Below are 8,526 nucleotides of genomic sequence, written 5' to 3'. Positions count from 1 at the left end.
TATATTTGCACCCAGGTACTCTTGTTGAAAACAAAGCAGTTATTTTCGATGAAGGCCTTTGCTCAATCCGTTATACCCTCAGGCTGTAGTTTTGTTCTTCAAAGGAAGTTTACTCCACAGTGGAGTTGGTAGAGAAAGATGAAACATTGATTGGAAAAATAGATCGCCTTTTATTTTTTTATTTCTTCCAGAAGCAGAATAGTCTTGTAACGTAAAGTTAAAAAAAAAGAAAGAAAAAAAGATAAAGCTTACAGATACAATGCTGTTGACGATGCAACCCAAATTTCATTGAGTGAATCCAAATGCACATGGTTCTCAAGGGCTTAGTAACTAATTTCCTCTGGTTCGTATCCACTCAACAGAATACAAATACAATACAGCTTAGTTCTATAAGGAATGAAATCAAGGTTATGGTATCTTGAGCTTAAAGCTAATATATGTGGAAAGCATATTCAATTATTATCCTATTTTATAGTATCTTGAAAAGTCTGTTTCTTTATAATACTAACACAGCAACAGGAATGTGAAAGGAGGGTGCGCAGAAGAAGCTGTACTTACATATACAGTACTTGATACCAGCAGGACTGGGAAAGATCTTAAGCTTTTGGTCCATTATTATTAATATATATCCCCCGCACCTTTTGAGCAATGACATTCTAGCTCTCTCTAATTAAGCGCAGCACACAAAATCCAGAAGGAAATGATTTGTTTGAATTGGGGGCTCAAGGAACAACCTGCTCAGTGAGGATACATCTGTGTGCACACACATGGAAAGGGGAAAACATGGCAATAGACTTTACTTGCTCTGTTATGTGTCTAATTATTACCCTCAAATTTTGAAAGCTTTTTGTTTCAAATCCTCTCGTTCACATTTTGGACCAAACCAAAATTGTGAACATTATTTGACTTTGGTTCATGTCACATTTACTCATCTGAGTCAGAGGAATCAAACCAAGTACACTGAAACTGGTTCGGAGAATCATGGCATTGCTTCATTAAAAAAAAAAAAAATCTGTCCGATAGCAGTGCAGAATGTGTCATAATCAACAATAATACCTTAAGGCAAAGGCAAGATATGTATTTACATTTGTACAGTCAATGGTTAGCTACATGTAGCCCTATGAGAGCATAAAATACAGACATTTGGTGGGATTCAATTACTTTTATATATATTTTTGCTTTGTAAAGGAATTCCTTTTCAATTATTTGCTATATTGAAATTAAACAATATACTTGATAAGAAATCTCCCATTTGCCAGTATAAGAGAAGTTATTTTAAGCCTGAAAAATTATACATATATTTTGTGTTTATAAATTAGAGCAATTTCATTTGATTTGTTTTCTTAATATTCTGTTAGTTTGATTTCAGTGATGCATTTGATATACTTGATATATTTTTGTCTTTTTCTAATGATCACTTTCTTTCTTCATAATATTTTTAATTTTGGATAATTCTGTGTAAACACTTGCCTTCCCTTTTTGGGCTTAAAAAAGATTGATTTGCATATTTTACGAAGACATGTTAATCTGATGAATTTCTCCTATTGAAATTTGTGACATTGATAGATGCAGATTTGAAAGATTTCTCTCTATTGTGTACAGTACTAAAACTGTATGTATTAAACTATGTAGCTATTCATGTATTTTCCGCTTCATATTCATAAATCATTGGTGCATAAATAATTGTAGAGCAGCTCCCAGTATTCATCAGCCTGCCTTAGCTTTATAATTCTGTCACAGCAAATCTGCCTGTCTTTTACGCACACACACACATTAATTTTTAAATCAGCCTTCAAATTAACCTACATCTTCCTTGACAAAAAAACACTGCTGAGTAGAGAATATTTAGATCTAGGATTAAAAACAGTTTGGATAGATATCTGGAAAGACATACTGCCCCCTTTTGTTACAATGTAGTATTGCATATATATATATATATATATATATATATATAGTCAATATATTAGTCACAAGGTAACATATGGCAGAGTAATGACTGCATACCTTTTAAATACAACACAGTGAGTATAAGATAAAGTATACCAGAAATGTCCACCTCCATTTCTGTCTCTCAGTGTTGACCGATTAGTTTCACGTACTATATGTTACAACCATGACAGTTATGTAGTACTTATTTAGTACTCTGCAGGGAGTTATGTTGGCAACATATTCATAAAAAGTGTATATTCAGAGTGCTTCAAGTGACATTTGCAAGTTTTCTAACTGTGATTCTGTTAAATCTGATCAAGTTTGTATTTATTTCAACAGGTATATGAGGAAAATTGAAATGTAATATTCTCACCAAAATGACTGACATGAAATCTCTCCTGATTTTTATTTTTTATTATTATTATACAATTATAAAAAATACAGATATATTACAATATTTTCATGTTGAAAAAAAATCCCACATCACTCAGTGTAAAACGTTTCCTCCCTTTTTCCACCATCACACTCTTCTTTGCAATCAAGTGTTCCCAAGTTGTTGTTGAAGGAATATTTATTTTATTTCAGGATTATGTGTTGGTCAGCATAATTGAATGCTGTGTAATAAGTAGTTCAGTAATGATGTGATCATATCTGAAATTATGTCACCTTGTAATTTGAATCTGAAGAACCTAGCTGAATAAAGTTATCAAGCTCAGTTGATGAACTGACCGTTGTATTAGGTTTGCCCACTTCTGTAATTTGTTTTTCTTTAAAACAAGCTCATCTGATCTGTGTTCCACCGAGGAAAAGGTCACCTTCTACAAGGACTCTCGATTTAAACTTGCAGAAATCCAAGAAAAAAAAACAAAAAAAAAAACAGTCTCAGACACCAATATCAATAAAGTAACATTAAACTCTGGACGCTCAAGGGCAGCATAGCTTATAACTCCACCAGGCGCCACTAATTAAAGCAATTATTGAGCGAGAGAGTTGATTCTGATACACACAACTTATCTAAGACAACAACGCTAACCTGTTTTTTTTTTCCGTTCTTTTTAAAGTCATTCTGAAACCACTGCTATTAACTGTCAAAGAGCATTAATTGAGAAGAAAATCGATACGTGAGATTGTAGACCTGCCTGCATGCAGGGCAGCAGTTGAATCACAGCATGATCCCACAAAGCAATAGGGATAGATTTCAAGCTTTTAAACAACTACTGGAGCCGCTCGAAGAAGCAAATTACTAGGGCTATTCCATCTAGGTTGCATACCTTTTTCACCAGAAGCTCACCAAACTCCCTCTCCCTGCAGATGAAAGGGGTGGGGTAGGGGGTACAAGTTTCATATTGTTCTTCACCAGATCACATATTCCTTTGTGTCCTTGGGGAAAGTGAAATTATTCTCTTCACTGTCAGCTTGATCTGAGCTCTGGCCAAGAATTACCCCATTCTTCTTGTTTTCGTCTTCCTCCTTCTGAAGGGAGATAATTTCAATGTCCACTGTTATACAGTCACTGCAGGGTTCCTCGGCACTATAGGCGCTCTGTAGCTGAGGGTGAAAGGAATGAACTGGAATGAAAATAGTGAAAGGAAACTTCTGGAAAAGATGTACTTGTATGTCAAATTAAAAACAGTCACGGTTTTCTGCTTACACAAAAACACCAAAAACATACAGTATCTTTTGTGCGCGGCCACATTATAGACGCAGAAGTAACAGTTGTATGTGGAAGGAAGGAGAATAACTTAACTAATCCTAGTCAACGATAAGGACTTAAAGAATCAAATCAAGCATCATTTAAGCAGAAGTATCAGAAGAGGACATTTAATGGTTATTAATGACATCACTTTTAATGGTTTTCAAAGATCCTTTAGCAACTTCAGGGCAAAAGAAAATAAATCAGGAAGTTTCTCTGCTCAGGAATGAGGAAGTTCATTCCAGAGCTGGGGACCAAGGGAGCAGAATGTGTGATACCCCATTGTTTTAAAGCAAGTCTTTGGGAGAGGAAGAAGTCTTTGACCATTGGGCTGAGGTAGACAGAGAGACTGTTTGCCATTGAGAAACTTAATAAGATAATGAGGACCAGGGCTATAAAGACTAACTAAAGGACTTTGTACTTAATTCTAAATTTGATGGGTAGCCAGTGAAAGGAAGCTAGTACAGGGGTGATGTGATCAAATTTCCATGTTCCTGTGATGACTCTAGCAGCACTATTCTGCAGGAGCTGCAACCTCTGGATGGCTTTAGAGGGCTGGCCACCAAGGAGGGCATTACAGGAATGTATCTAGCATGAATGCATGTCCTTACATAAGCCAGAGCCATACGATTCACAGTGGGGGATATCATATTTATCATCTCTCATTTATCTGGGTACTATGTGGTGCTTATTGATTAATTTATTTGTTTAAAGCTAATGAAAAAAACAGATTTAATGTGGAACAACTCTGATATTTTCTACTTAGCCCTTTTATATGCATATTAAAGTAAGGATTTGCAGTAGATCATATACCCAGCTATCAGTAATTACAAAAAAACAAAAAACACAACCTACTGCATCAGTATTAATGGACAATACATAAATATATATATAAAATATTGTCTGGGTAACTTCCAAACAGCAGGATCTGAACTCTTTGAGCAACTGTTTTCCGCTGGTTAGTAAAAGCAATACAATAGTATGAATCTTCTATTTGAAAACACCAAGCTTAAAAATAACTGTTTGCTGCAGTTCTTTTCTATATTACAGATTACAGAAAATGCTTTTGTCTGTGTTGTTAAAAAAGCTAAATAAAGCAAATTCTGTAGCAATATGCAGCTGGAAAACATGATTAAACAGTGGTGTGATAAGCTCTTTAAGGTGTTTTTTTTTTTAATGTGATCTGTTATGCACTTTGTTCCAAACTAAGACTTCTTGGAATTCCAGTATACAAAAAACACTAAAGCAGTGAGATATCAATCAATTGCACCAAAGAAAAGTGTTTAATTGTGAAACACAGACCAGTCTACAATGCTCTGGTGAATCTAGAGTTTTTATTCTTTTGTTTTCTTTTTATCTAGGCAGGTTATGCTCACCAACACAATCAGATCAGGGATCGGATAATAATGGTTTAAATTGAAACTGACATGGGGTTTTTAATAATGCAAAAGTTATTTTCCAGATAGTAGGTGTAACCCTGAAAAATTAGATTGACTGAAATCTTCAGTGAGTGGGATGCTCAACAGAGACATCAGACATAGATCCCGATAAACTGTGGCAACTTGTCGCTTTTAACCGGCTCCCTGCAATGCATTTAGGGTGTCAACATGCTATGCCCTTATAAAATTGTCCTGTTGTTATGCTATGATACAAAGTGAAATCAATATGGAGAGGTATGGTAAATAATGATAACAGGGAAAAGCAAAGGAAAAGCCAAGTACTTACATGCGTGATTTACTGTCAAATTTACTGTGATGAACTCCTATAGGCTCTATATATAAAATTACATATTTCTTAGGGGACAACTGTGTCCCCTACCTGGGATTGAACCCACAATCTTCCACTAAGGAGTTTGAATTATAATTCCACACTGCTGTATATACATAAATATATTATATGTATATCTTTAGATATATACATATATATACACTCACCTAAAGGATTATTAGGAACACCATACTAATACTGTGTTTGACCCCCTTTCGCCTTCAGAACTGCCTTAATTCTACGTGGCATTGATTCAACAAGGTGCTGAAAGCATTCTTTAGAAATGTTGGCCCATATTGATAGGATAGCATCTTGCAGTTGATGGAGATTTGTGGGATGCACATCCAGGGCACGAAGCTCCCGTTCCACCACATCACAAAGATGCTCTATTGGGTTGAGATCTGGTGACTGTGGGGGCCAGTTTAGTACAGTGAACTCATTGTCATGTTCAAGAAACCAATTTGAAATGATTCGACCTTTGTGACATGGTGCATTATCCTGCTGGAAGTAGCCATCAGAGGATGGGTACATGGTGGTCATAAAGGGATGGACATGGTCAGAAACAATGCTCAGGTAGGCCGTGGCATTTAAACGATGCCCAATTGGCACTAAGGGGCCTAAAGTGTGCCAAGAAAACATCCCCCACACCATTACACCACCACCACCAGCCTGCACAGTGGTAACAAGGCATGATGGATCCATGTTCTCATTCTGTTTACGCCAAATTCTGACTCTACCATCTGAATGTCTCAACAGAAATCGAGACTCATCAGACCAGGCAACATTTTTCCAGTCTTCAACTGTCCAATTTTGGTGAGCTTGTGCAAATTGTAGCCTCTTTTTCCTATTTGTAGTGGAGATGAGTGGTACCCGGTGGGGTCTTCTGCTGTTGTAGCCCATCCGCCTCAAGGTTGTACGTGTTGTGGCTTCACAAATGCTTTGCTGCATACCTCGGTTGTAACGAGTGGTTATTTCAGTCAAAGTTGCTCTTCTATCAGCTTGAATCAGTCGGCCCATTCTCCTCTGACCTCTAGCATCAACAAGGCATTTTCGCCCACAGGACTGCCGCATGCTGGATGTTTTTCCCTTTTCACACCATTCTTTGTAAACCCTAGAAATGGTTGTGCGTGAAAATCCCAGTAACTGAGCAGATTGTGAAATACTCAGACCGGCCCGTCTGGCACAAACAACCATGCCACGCTCAAAATTGCTTAAATCTCCTTTCTTTCCCATTCAGACATTCAGTTTGGAGTTCAGGAGATTGTCTTGACCAGGACCACACCCCTAAATGCATTGAAGCAACTGCCATGTGATTGGTTGATTAGAAAATTGCATTAATGAGAAATTGAACAGGTGTTCCTAATAATCCTTTAGGTGAGTGTATATCAACATAATTTACCTTCATTGTTTCTAATGTTTCTAATTTTCATAGGATTCAGTTTTTCCAATTAACAGTAGGACAATAATTGGCTATAGAATGATCTCAGGTTTTACAGGTTGATAAAAGGCTAGCTTTACCTGGAAACACTTACTCAGAATATGTGAGTTATTTGCCTAGAATTTAATTCAAGTTGTTATCGTATTATACATCGGATCTTATTATTACTGAAATCTGAGGCACAGAGTTGTTTTTTTAAAACAATTCTTAGCTACTGTGTTTTTCTGGTGGAGTTGTTCTTGTTTTACCTGAAATGCTTCACCATTACTAAAGAGATCTTCAAATATATGCTTTGGATCTGGAATCTGGGGTAGAAACAGTCGCCTCACCCTGTACCAGAATAGAAGACAGTGAATGAAACAATCACACTCACTCTAAACACACTGATAGTTTGCGTATCATAAGCATACATTTATTCTTCAGTGTTCACAGCATGGAACAAAATCTCACTGCATTGAAATCTTAAAGTGGCATTTAAGCATCTAAAGCACAATTACGACATTGGAGGGTTTATGATAATCCAAACTTCAGATACTTCCACACTTTATTACATTGAAAATATCTTACTTTTCTTTTGTCCAATGCAGAAAAAAGTCATATTCCTAATGCTTCACAATATATCACTATTATACTGTAAAAACATTTAATGCAACGCCCCAGTAAAAACAGGAACTTACCACTTTATTGTAACTATAAAATAGATCAGGACAGGTATTGCCGGGATTAGGATGAGAAGAATAAACGGTGAAGGGTACGTATTGTATCTTAAATCAATGGGGCAGGAATCTGTAAGAACAAACAGTAGGATTGTTTGCAAATCAACTTCAAATGTAAATACATAAATACATGTGTATATACAGCTGTAGTTGAAAGTATCCACACCCTTTGTTGTCACCGTCATTCACCAGTTTATTTGGAAGCTTTGCAGTTTACTCCAGGATGAATATGTGTTCAACAAACTCTGAAAAGATGTCACTGGTGAATTTTAATTTAAAACACTATTTATCAAACCAAGTTAATCACCAAAAAACATTGTTTTACATGAAGGGTGTAAATATATTTGACTACACTTGCTTTTTGAATAACTGTTAAATATATATATATATATATATATATATATATATATATATATATATATATATATATATATCTACTAGAATTGAAATCTGCATCAGTGACAAGTTGAATGGTTCATACAGTACAGAATATCATACTGATAGGTTCAACGAATTCCAACTAAGTTCCACTAATTGACACTTATGTAAGACAGCTCTGGGTATACCAAGAAATAGATAAGAACTATGATGCTATACAGAAGTCACTGTGCATTAGCGATAAGGAAGGGTAATAAAAAAAAAAAGGAGTCATTCTGGGTTTGAAACATGAAAGCACAAAACTCGTTGATTGCAGCTGTGCACCCAAACCATTCTGGCGGGGAACGTGGGGGTATCCTACCTATGAGAGATCCATTCCACCAGATCTTCTCAGGGGTCCAATCACTCCAATTGGAATGAAAGCAGAAGTCGCTGTATTTTAATCTCACGCGGAAGAAGTAGCACTTTGCGTGGTCAATTCTGGGCAGTGTGAAAAACAGACTCGATGGTTTCAAACGCTGTTTTTGAGGCACAAAACACAGATATTTATACAAGCATGAAGTGAGGAGAAGTGGCACAGGGCTAGTGTCCTAAGCTCTTTGATT

General features: G+C 36.2%; 1 long non-coding RNA gene across 1 annotated transcript; it reads right to left on the bottom strand.

The window, feature by feature from the left end:
- Nucleotides 1–2,411: 2,411 nt before the first annotated feature.
- On the bottom strand, nucleotides 2,412–7,598 carry LOC136751796 (uncharacterized). Its single transcript, XR_010817073.1, has 3 exons — nucleotides 7,505–7,598; nucleotides 7,076–7,157; nucleotides 2,412–3,477 (listed from the first exon to the last, which is right to left on the bottom strand). It is a non-coding gene; the product is annotated as an uncharacterized LOC136751796 (long non-coding RNA).
- Between the last annotated feature and the right edge of the window lie 928 nt (nucleotides 7,599–8,526).

Source organism: Amia ocellicauda, chromosome 6, assembly GCF_036373705.1.
Source record: "Amia ocellicauda isolate fAmiCal2 chromosome 6, fAmiCal2.hap1, whole genome shotgun sequence".
Classification (NCBI taxonomy): domain Eukaryota; kingdom Metazoa; phylum Chordata; class Actinopteri; order Amiiformes; family Amiidae; genus Amia; species Amia ocellicauda.
This window is presented reverse-complemented; position numbering and strand designations above follow the sequence as displayed.